General features: G+C 39.3%; 1 pseudogene; it reads right to left on the reverse strand.

The window, feature by feature from the left end:
* Positions 1 to 8,451: 8,451 nt before the first annotated feature.
* LOC114023835 lies at positions 8,452 to 9,349 on the reverse strand (annotated as a pseudogene).
* Positions 9,350 to 10,913: the final 1,564 nt, after the last annotated feature.

Raw genomic sequence — 10,913 nt, forward strand, 5'->3', positions numbered from 1 at the left:
GGCCTAAAGAAAAATGATCTTTTGTAGTTGTTTGACTATGCTTGTCACAGACATTGGCTTTGTCTGAAAAGATATGTTTCTTTCTTCACCTTGATGTCCATCACCACTCTGTCAGGAGGTATGTAGCAAGCTTCATTGTCAGTCCTGGAATGCTGGTTAGTCGTTGCATTTAACAGAGTTCTTTAATCTTTCCAAGTTATTTTTCTTTACAATGTTGTTGTTACTCTATGAATGACATCTATTTGCTGCTGAGATTTCAGGGTATGTGTTTTCATAACGGGGCACAGATGCCTCTGGCTTAGAAATTCTAAGAGATACAGATGTCCCCATCATTGATCCTTCTCTTTTGGCTTTGAGTGTCTTTGTCCTTTATTAAGGGTTGTTATGGCCTCCTGTAGAGCTGAGGAACTCCTAGTGGTGACATAATTTAGATGGATTAACTTGTGTCAGTGGAGGCTATTTTACCACTGAAGGTGATAGAATGCTGATCTTTGGCTCAAATACAACTGTTAATAGTATTATGCACTGACTGGTGTGACGGGAGGTCCATAGCTAAAGCCTGATGCTACTCGGGGCTCTCAAAGCTACCCTTTGGCACCGGATGCCATGATCTTAGTTGTTTTTAGTGTTAAGCTTCAAGACAACTCTTTTACTGTCTTCTTTCACCCTCATCAAAAGGCTTCTTAATTCTTCACTTTCTCCTACCAGAATGGTATCATCTGCATATCTGAGATGGTTGCTTTTCACACAGCAGCCTTAAATCCTGCTTTTGATTTATCCAGCCTAAATAAGATGACAATATACAAGCCTTGTCCCAGTCTTGAACCAATTAGTAGTTCCATGTTCAATTCTAACTGTTGCTTCTTGACCTGCATACAAATTCCTCAGGAGACGAGTAAAATGATCTGCTGCTCCCATCTTTTTGGAGACTTGCCACAATTTGCTGTGATCTACACAGTCAAAGGCTTTGGTGTAGTCAATGAAGGAGAATCCCCTTGCTTTCTTCAAAATCCAGTGAATGTTGGCATTTTGGTCTCTAATTCCTCTGCCTCTTTGAGAACCAGCCTGCACTTCTGGTAATTTTTGGTTCACATATTGCTGAAGTCTAGCTTGCAAAATCTTAAGCATAACCTTGTTGATATGTGAAATGAGTGCAATAGTTTGATAGTCTGAACATTCTTTGGCATTGTCCTTCCCTCTTTGGCATTGGGAAGCAAATTACTGTTTTCCAATCCAGTGGCCACTGTTGAGTTTTTCAAATTTGCCGGCATGGTGAGTGCAACACTTTAAAATTCTAAAAGATGATGCTGTTAAACAGTTCATCTGGAATTCTGTCACTTCCACTAGGCTTATTAGCAATACTTCTTAAGGCTCACTTGACTTTACTCTCCAGGACACATGACTCTAAGTCAGTAACCACAGCATTGTAGTTATCAGTGATGTGAGATCTTTTTTGTATAGTTCTTCTACACATTTTTGCCACTTTAAAAATTTCTTCTGCTTTTGTTAAGTCTCTACCATTTTTTGTCTTTGATCACGCCCATATTTTGCATTAAATTTTCCCTTGATATCTTTGTCTTTTATAGATTGACAGATAAAAATTCATCATAGTGCTCAGTGGCCGAGATTTTGCTCATCTTCTTTTTTAGAGGATTTCAGGGGCTGGACCCCTGACATGAAGCATCAGCCATGGCTCGAAGAAATTATTTTAAGCCAGGCCTAACTCAAGCCAGTTGTGATTCAGGCTCAGGATATCTTCAAAGTGATAAATTGGGAGTCAATCCTTGTATAAAACTCACAACGTTAATTGCCACAATAAATTGAGCCTGAACACAACTGCTTTCACTACCTTGCCTGTTAGCTATTGGAGAGCATCAATTTCTTCTGGGTGCCCCTGCTACCCTATCTCCAAATATCTATCTTGTTTTGGAGAATCCAGAGTTTCCTAATTGCATAGCTGTAACTGGCATGTGTTTGCATGGAATAGTAGTAGATATTTGACTGTATAAAGTCAGTCAGTCAATAAGCATTTATTAAGTGTCTACTGTATCGCTCACTGTGCTACATGCTGGGGAGACAAAGAAAGGCAAAAATGGTCTCTGCCATTGAGGAGCTCTCAATCTAATGTTGGAGACCACATGTAAACACATGTACAAACAAGTTATATACAGGATAAATTGGAGATAATTGGGATGTAATACATGTCAAGCACTGTGCTTAGCACTGGGGAAATAAAGACAAAATGGACATAGTTTGTTTTCAAGGAATTTCTATTCAAATGGCAGATAACATAGGAGATTGTAAGGGAATTTAACACCCTTTACAGTAACAATGGAAATATTGATTTTATTATGATTTCAGAACTGGAAAGTTGGGACAGGAGGCAGGAGAAAAGGGAGGAAGGAGCTTAGTCTCAGGAAGAAGGTGGTTAGTAAAGTGAAGTATGAAATATGGCTGTGGCATCTTGGTATAGTGGACCTTATAAGGCACTCGCCAATTGGGACAGGGTGAGGTGTAGACCAAGGGGAGTTCTTAGGATATTTTTTGACTTGGGGAAATTTAGCAAATCATTGATAATGACACCCTTAGGTTATTTGTAGCTTACTAAAAGGTTCATCACCCAACTTTTTGGGTGTAATTACTGTTTGATTGAATCAACAACTCCTAATATAGTAACACCTGATAGATCCAACAGTGCTCATGATTAAGGGAGTTCTTCATTGCTTATCTAGAAAATTCATTTAAGCTTATTCTTTAAACAATTTTGTAATGCTTTCAAAAAACATTTACACTATATCTTTGTGCCTTTTTTTGGGGGGGGGGGTGAGGCAGTCGGAGTTAAGTGACTTGCTTAGGGTCACACAGCTAGTAAGTATCGTGTCTGAGGTCGAATTTGAACTTGGGTCCTCCTGACTCCAGGGCTGGTGTTCTATTTGCTGCGCCACCTCGCTGCCCCTATCTTTGTGCCTTTTAACATTATCTGGTTGGGGCCAGATAGTTACTAGATCAATTATTTCACAGGTACGAGGAACTCCAGGTGAAGAAAATTCCTCTACCAATGCAAGTCGGCAAATTCTCTGCAATGTATGGTTCTATTGACTTGCCTGCACCACTGGGAGGCTGTCAGATTTCTATAATCCCTGTGAGTCTGAAGTGAGAAGTGAATCCAGGTTCTCCTAGATTGGAGATCAGCTCATTTTCTACTGTGCTATGCTGCCCTTATGCTATGCCTATGCTTACCATTTTCTGTTTATCATAATGACGTAATATCAAGAAAAAGATTAATTGGTTGTCATTGTGCCATTATGTTCTCAGGAGTATTTGTTTCTGTCAAATTCAGCAAACCTTTATTAATCCAAATAAAATGGTTATTTTCATAGTTGGCAAATACCAACTCTTCCTTGTCTTCCTATTAACTATCTTTTCCATGAGTCAGTCAGCTTCTAATAGTTTCCTTCCTACATACTTTTCTACCATTAAAATTAAGGGATTAGATTAGATGGTATATTGATGATGCCTGTAACTTGTTCTATAAATAAGTCTAGATGGTTCTCAATACCAGTCTGTGGTATCACTTGCAACACTTATTGGTCTTGTATGAACTGGGGTTTTGTCTCATCCACCAAATCATTAAGTAGCAAGGGCTATGCCCCCACATGTAGCATGGAGTGTCATTGTGTGGTGTAAAGGGATGCAAAGTAGACATCTCTAAATTCTTCTTTTCCCAACTTTCTCCAAGAAAGACTTTAATTCCTGCCAGGAAGGAAAACAGAAAGTTGGGGCCAGAAGCTTGGCCACTCTGCTTTCCTCAGAGAGAGGGAGTACTAGGCTGGAATTATATCTATTTGTTCCCTTACAGTCTAGAGGGGATATGGTTTTCAGCTTCAAGCTAATCTTCTGGTCACTGTTCATTATTGGAGGAAGCAGGACCCAAGCTTTATCTCCAAGGCTTAACTCCTTCCCATTAAATACTAACTTCACATTGAACACACTTGGCATTTAGCCAAGAAACCTATTTATCCAAATCAGTAGCAAAACAGAAATCAGAGAAAGTTCACGTATGACAACATATTCCATATTTTCAATATCATAATCATAAATACACTGATATATGTATGTATATATAATGTCCTTATGAAGTTGCAATAAGCATCATACATTTCTTCTCCTTGCTGTCTACCACTTTAGGGGTATTAGTATCCTTTTATAAAACCTGCATACATGTGCCTACCCATGAACAATGACCTCTTTAATGCTCTTGAGGCTCTGACCTTCCAGGTCAAAGATGCTGCCTCCAAGAGTGACATAATTCTAACTGCTAGTGGCTCCTATAGTCACTAAGACCATTGTCACCATGATCAATGTTATTGCTTCACTTATGACTTTTAAAAGTTATAAAATTGGTTTCCTTAAGTATGTGGTTACTGAAATCAGTGTCCTGCCTTCTAGAAGAAACTTTCTCTGCTAGCATGTCTTGCCACATTTCCCAGAATGCTCATTCACATAACTTTCGTTTTGAGGAAGCGATGAGAAGTTATGGTCCACTGGTCACTATGCAACAGATCATATACTATTTTGTAAATATTGACTTGTTGGTTTAATGACCCCCATGGAATGACAGTTTTCAAGAATACCTTAAATAGCCTATATGTCTTCCAAGAAGTATGTGGGATCCTTTTCACATACTTTTCATGCCCATTCTATTTTCAAATCCTTTAAATCATCATTCCTTAGAGGAGGGACTGTTGTTAGAAACTGGAGATCCCCACTAACATGGCACTTAATTGCCTGTTTTCCTTGAAATATTTCCACAAACTATATATTATTTACTCTCCAGAAATTAGTAGTATTAGAGTTAATATGGGACACTGCCTTAGCCATGAGGTCTCTACACTTAAAGCCTTAACCTTAATCCTGTATCTCATCACTGGACATGAGTTCTTGGGCTACCCCAGCCAATGGTCACAAAAATTCCCTATTATAAAAAAGGTTGCTGTCGATTTCCAATGAATCTAAATCTTCCATAGTAAAACATGTAGTGTATTAATTCCATATCTGATTTCACTACCCTCTCTTGGGGTCTCTACTACTCTTCCCATCTTTCTGAAGCTCTGTCAGCTCCTGGTAATGTTATTTACCTGCTTGAATATAGTGAGATTAGTTCAAGAAGGCATTATTCTATGTCAGAAGTCCCAGTCCCAGGTGGCTTCCTTAATCTTTAGAACTTGAAACAACAACACACACACAAACACCTTAAATACAAATTTCAAATAGAATTCATAACATGCTCTGAACCCCCAGGCAATCTAGTGAGACTGAGTTGGGAAAGTGATCTGTTGGTTAAATTTAGTGTTATCCATTATCTAAGGGTCTCCCTTCTTTCCAAAATGAAAACAAAATTTTAGGAAGTAGTTGAAAGGATCTTATATTTATTTAACAAATCATTGTTATGTATAAACAAAACTTTTAAAATATCCTTGAGTTACTAGATCATTTTAATTTCATGGGACAATAAAACAAATGGGAGAAAGAGAATGGAATAGACTTAACATTGTTCTAGTAGTTTTTTCCAAGAAGCAATAATTCATCCACTCACTGCCAGAGTCTCTTAATAAGCAGAGTGAGCAAAGGAAAGGAAAAGGCTGCAGCCACAAGACTTAAAATCGGTCTCCTTTCACCATTCTGCTTCACTTACCCCAAGACCAGTTTATCCTTTCATATTGTAAACCTGATATACTTTTCTCTGTGTTCTCAGTCTTTTTATGCACTGCATCCTCTTCATCATCATGTCCTTCTTACCTGCTGTCTCATGTCTTACTGATTAAAATTAGTCTTAGAAAGATGAGTCTTTGTTCCGGGGGAAACGAAGTTATCAATGGGCTTTTGTTTCCCAAGGGCAATGTGGTCTTTTCTACCATTGTCCAAGCCATGCATACTTATATGAGAACTTCATAGGGTGACCGTCTTTATTATAATCTGGATAATAAGCATTCTCTAGCCACGTGGCCCTTTCTTATGTGAAGGTCTAGGCCAGACATTCAAGGATCTCATCCAGGAGACTGTACTACAGTGTTGTGGTGTTGATACCATCTGCAAAAAGCTATAACTCCTGAACCTCAATATCTCTAGAGAATACCTCTTTGACTTGGAACTCAGTTCTGAATAGATTCCGTGATAGTGCTGAACACCTGGGGGGGGGGGGGAAGAGTGTCTTCTGCATTGACTAATAGGGATGATCAGAATGCTTGACTGGCTCCTCAAGAAGAGGAGTAGCTAAGGGCAGCACAGGATGAGACTATTAACTTAGAAGATGAATAGTGGTACCTCAAAACATAAGAAGCAGAGGGTGAAATAAATCTAGATATCTTAGAGATCCAAGTAAAGGAATTGGGAGGGAATTTTAGCATGAAGCTAGAAAGATGTGATGAGAGGGGGAAAAGATGTGACTTTTCTTCTCTTGCCTGTAAGGAAAATGATAGCAACAGTCTTGGACTCAAAGAGTAGTCTTAAATATGCTTCTAATATGACAGTGAATGTGGTTTAGGAAAGCCACTAGATTACTCTAAGTATATACGCAGGAGTTCCTCACTATGGGAAACAATCAAGAACATGAAGGGATCAATTCACAAGGTATCTGAAAGAAGGGACAATATTAACAAATCAAGGAAGATGTGGAGTCGCTTAATCCTAGAAAGTAACTGTGTGGAAACCTTAACATTTTAGTGTTAATTTGTGCAGCTCTGGTGCCCTCTGCTGACTGTAGGTAACTATGCTAACCCTCAATACTCCATTTACAGAGGTGTTCCTTTAAAAAGCTCAGCAATGAATATCGTTAAGCTATAAGCTCAGTAATATCTACCTACTGTTACTGTATTGGTAATTTTTTTGGTGAGTAATTGATATTATTGAGCTACGAGTTCAGTAATATTCACCTACAGGTATTGCATTGGCAATATTTTTAAGTTGATGGGTTTGCTGGTCAACTGAGTGCCCCTCTGGGTTCCATGTTTTGTATGTCTAGTTTCTCAGTCTGAATTGGAAACCTTGATCACATGTGAGCCAGGAGCAGTTGTACTGTCTTAACATTTGTCCCACCCAAGTCTACTGGTTTATGGCAGTGTGCGTCACACAATTCATACTGGGGGTGGGGGATGGGAGAGGTACTTGTGAAAGGCTTCCTTCCTTGTGCTATTTCTGGACAGAGAGAAGGAAGCAATGACTAAGATATGAAGGACAGAGAGGGAGAGAGAGAGGAGAAGGACCAAGGGGAAAGGGAGAAGAGAAAGGAGAGGAGGAAGAGAGAGAAGGAGAGGGAGGAGAGAGAAAGATAAAGGAAGAGGGAAAGAAGAGTTGGGAGGTCAGTTCCAGGATGGGACCTTGCTACTCCTTTCCTGTATGCAACCTCCATATGGATCCAGACCTTCATTTAGGAGACTTTACAGGTGAAAGGTCACTTCTTGCTGTTAAATCACTTCTTTGACCACAGCAACTGGCTTATTCAATCCTATTCCCTGACCCAGCATTGGATGGCAGGAGCTCATCTGTGTCCCACTCAATCATGTACCAAATGCCTCCCTTCATAACCAGCAGATCAGTGCTTCTAAGGTTCCTTATAATAATGTCTTGTTCACGTAAATCACCAAAAGCGAGTGGTTTGATGTCCTGCCATATTCTGTCGTACCTGGATATATGTACAAGTCAATAAGGATTCATTGAGCACCTATATGTCAGGTACTAATCTTATGTCCTGGGGATACAAAGGCAAAAATGACAGCTCTTGTCTGAGTCTGCATTCTATGAAGAGAGATGTCAAGTAACATACATGAGTAATATTTTGGGAGGTCACTAACAGCTGGGGAGATTAGGAAAATATTTCATGGAGAATGTGATACTTGAGCTGAGCTTTGAAGGAAACTAGAGAATTAATTTTTTTTCTTTTTAATACAGCTGTCTTGTATACTGAAAGTCATGCCATCCTTTTTTTTCTTAAAGTCTTCTGTGTATTTATTGTTTTACAGCAAAATGCCCATCACAGATCATCATAACTGCCAAATAGTCAATTGTGCAAAATAATATATATCGTGCTTAAGTACAAATGGGAGACATGATTTTTTAAAAAATAAGTACTTAAACACTAATTTATGTTGTACAAAAACATTTAAACTAGATGGTCTAAGTTGATCTGCCTCCTTGGATCCAAAGTAACTATTATTTTCCCCAAAAACAATAGAATCAATATGGTGAATCATCATCAGTTCCACTGTGTGAATAATGGATCACAATAATGGGTCCCTTTTTCTAAGAGCTTTTCCTGGTTTCTCTACAAATGTGATCTGGTCTGGATGAAAAAACAGCAGAAATTTCTTGAAGGTCAGTGGTTCAAAATGCTAAGTATGGTTGAGTAGTCTACATGATCTATATTCACGGGCTCCATTTTCAGTTAGGATATATTTAGATTACTTTCTTCAATTCATCATATAAGACAAGCACAAAAGCTTCACCTGGACTTTTAAGAATGTTGAACCAGGTACCCTTGAAGAAAGTTTTGTCACTCATCTTTAGCTATCTTCCTCCAGCAGTCAATTGTCCCAGTGTACATCATATCAGCTCCTTTGTGCCCAGACTGCGTCATCATTCACCGCCTTACTTTATCAAAAGGATAAGAAACCACACCTGCTACAACAGTCACTCACTGTTTCTGCAATCATCCAACTTGTCACAATAGGAGTGTACTTTGGATGTGAGAGCATGCCTTTTGCTGTATCATAGATTCCCAAGTAAACTGCTCTGTAGTTAACGATACCCTGCACAGAGACATTGAAACCTTGATGCAAGTCATAAATTCCATCAGACTTGGTGATTTTCTGCAAGGCAGTCTCCCAGGTCTTTGAATTCTCTCAGTGCCAGATTTCCCAACATCAGCTGTCAAGCAAATCCTCACAAAATCTGAGGGGTAGACGAAGCAGAGAGAAGTGGCTCTGGCTGTACCACCAGAGGCAAGATTGCTGGCATAATATCTCCAAAGTTGTGTGTGCTTGTCCATTCCTCCCCCAAACACCTGCTTATCCTTATCCTTAAAGGCAAAGTTAAGGGCCTGAGTGGGGAAATATCTGATGACATTTGCTAAGTTATCCCGCTGGAAGGAAAGCATTCCTTGTTCCTTTGGAATTTGGACTATATAATCCGTTATGCCTTTGCGCTGCTTATCTACAACAATTTGATTACTTGTGTGCTGCACCTGCATTAGTACCTTAACACTCTTCTCGGGGGCCGCAGCAATCTTGGAGATGGCAGCAGTGATGCCACTGGCCAGGAAGTCCTTGGCAAAGGAGATGGCCAGTTCCGTCATGGTTGCAGGAAGGGTAAGGTATTGGAGTTGGAGAAAGAAAGCCCGTGAGGGATAGCCTTGCTACAGCTTGGACTGAAAAGCCATGCCATCCTTAAAAAAAAAAAAAAAAAATTCTAGAGGCAGCTAGGTGGTGCAGTGGATAGAGCTCTGGCCTTGGAGTCAGGAGGACCTGAGTTCAAATGCAGCCTCAGACACTTGATACTTACTAGCTGTGTGACCCCAGGCAAGTCACTTAACCCGGATTGCCTCACCAAAAAGCAAAAATAAGTAAAATATAATTTCCAGTTACATGTAAAAAACACTTTTTTAAACATTTGGGTTTTTTTTTAGAACTTTGAGGTCTAAATTCTTTCCCTCCCTCTCCTTGCCCCTCCCTGAGATGGTAAACAAAATTTGATGTAGGCTGTACATGTACAGTCATGGAAAATATATTTCCATATTAATCATGTTATAAAACAGATAAAAACATGGACAAAATAAAGTAAAAAAAAAAAGTATGCTTCTATCCACATTCAGACTCCATCAGTTCTTTCTCTGGAGGTGGATAGCACCTTTCATCATAAGTCCTTCAGAATTGTTTTGGTTCTTGTATTGCGAGGAGTAGCTAAGTCATTTACAATTGATTGTATACAATAACAGCAAAATTGTACAATAATGTTCTCCTGGTTCTTCTCACTTCACTTAGCATAAGTTCATGTTAAGTCTTATAGGTTTTTCTGAAAGCATCTTGATCATTTTTTATAGCGTGATAATATTCTATCAATCATATACCATAACTTGTTCAGCCATTCGCCACTTGATGAGCATCTCCTCAGTTTCCAATTCTTTGCCACCACAGAAAGAGCTGCTATAAATGTTTTTGTACATACAGGTCCTTTTCCCTTTTTATGATCTCACTGGGAGACAGACCTAGTAGTGGTATTGCTGGGTCAAAGGCTATGTGCGGTTTTATAGCTCTTTTGGGCACAGTTCCAAATTGTTCTCTGGAATGATTTGATCAGTTTATAACTCCACTAGTCAAGCCATTTTTTAAAGGAATGTTTTATCTTCTATAATATTTACATTTACGTGAACATTAAGTGATTTATTAACGTCAGCAAAACTAATAACTTGTTTTTGTAGCTGTTTTATTCTGACAATTTTTCAGTAATTTCCCTGACTCTGCTTCAAGATTTATCACTATTTCAACGTCAGAAGCAGAGATGAGATGGCAGAGTAACAGGAAATAGAATAGTGAGCTCCTGCCCCCTAAACTCCAAACAGATGTAGAAAATGCCTAGACTGAATCCTGATGGGGGGAGTCTAGAAAAAGTCATTTGTCCACCAAGTTGGCAGAGGAAGAGACTGAGAGATCTGCAGACCTTGGGGATGGGGTTTTGGCCAGGAGCAAACAAAAGCAGTGCTTCAGTCCTCGGGGAGAAGCTGTGTACCAGGGCGAGAGGTGGTCTCAGATCCATGTGCAGAGTGCATTAACAAATGCTAGCTGATGCCTCCTTCTCAGTTTTGGGTCAAATATCCAGGACAGACCAAGAAAGGGGATCTATGTGGTATTCCCGGAAAATGA

Source organism: Vombatus ursinus, unplaced genomic scaffold (assembly GCF_900497805.2).
Source record: "Vombatus ursinus unplaced genomic scaffold, bare-nosed wombat genome assembly UNPS02014818.1, whole genome shotgun sequence".
Lineage (NCBI taxonomy): Eukaryota > Metazoa > Chordata > Mammalia > Diprotodontia > Vombatidae > Vombatus > Vombatus ursinus.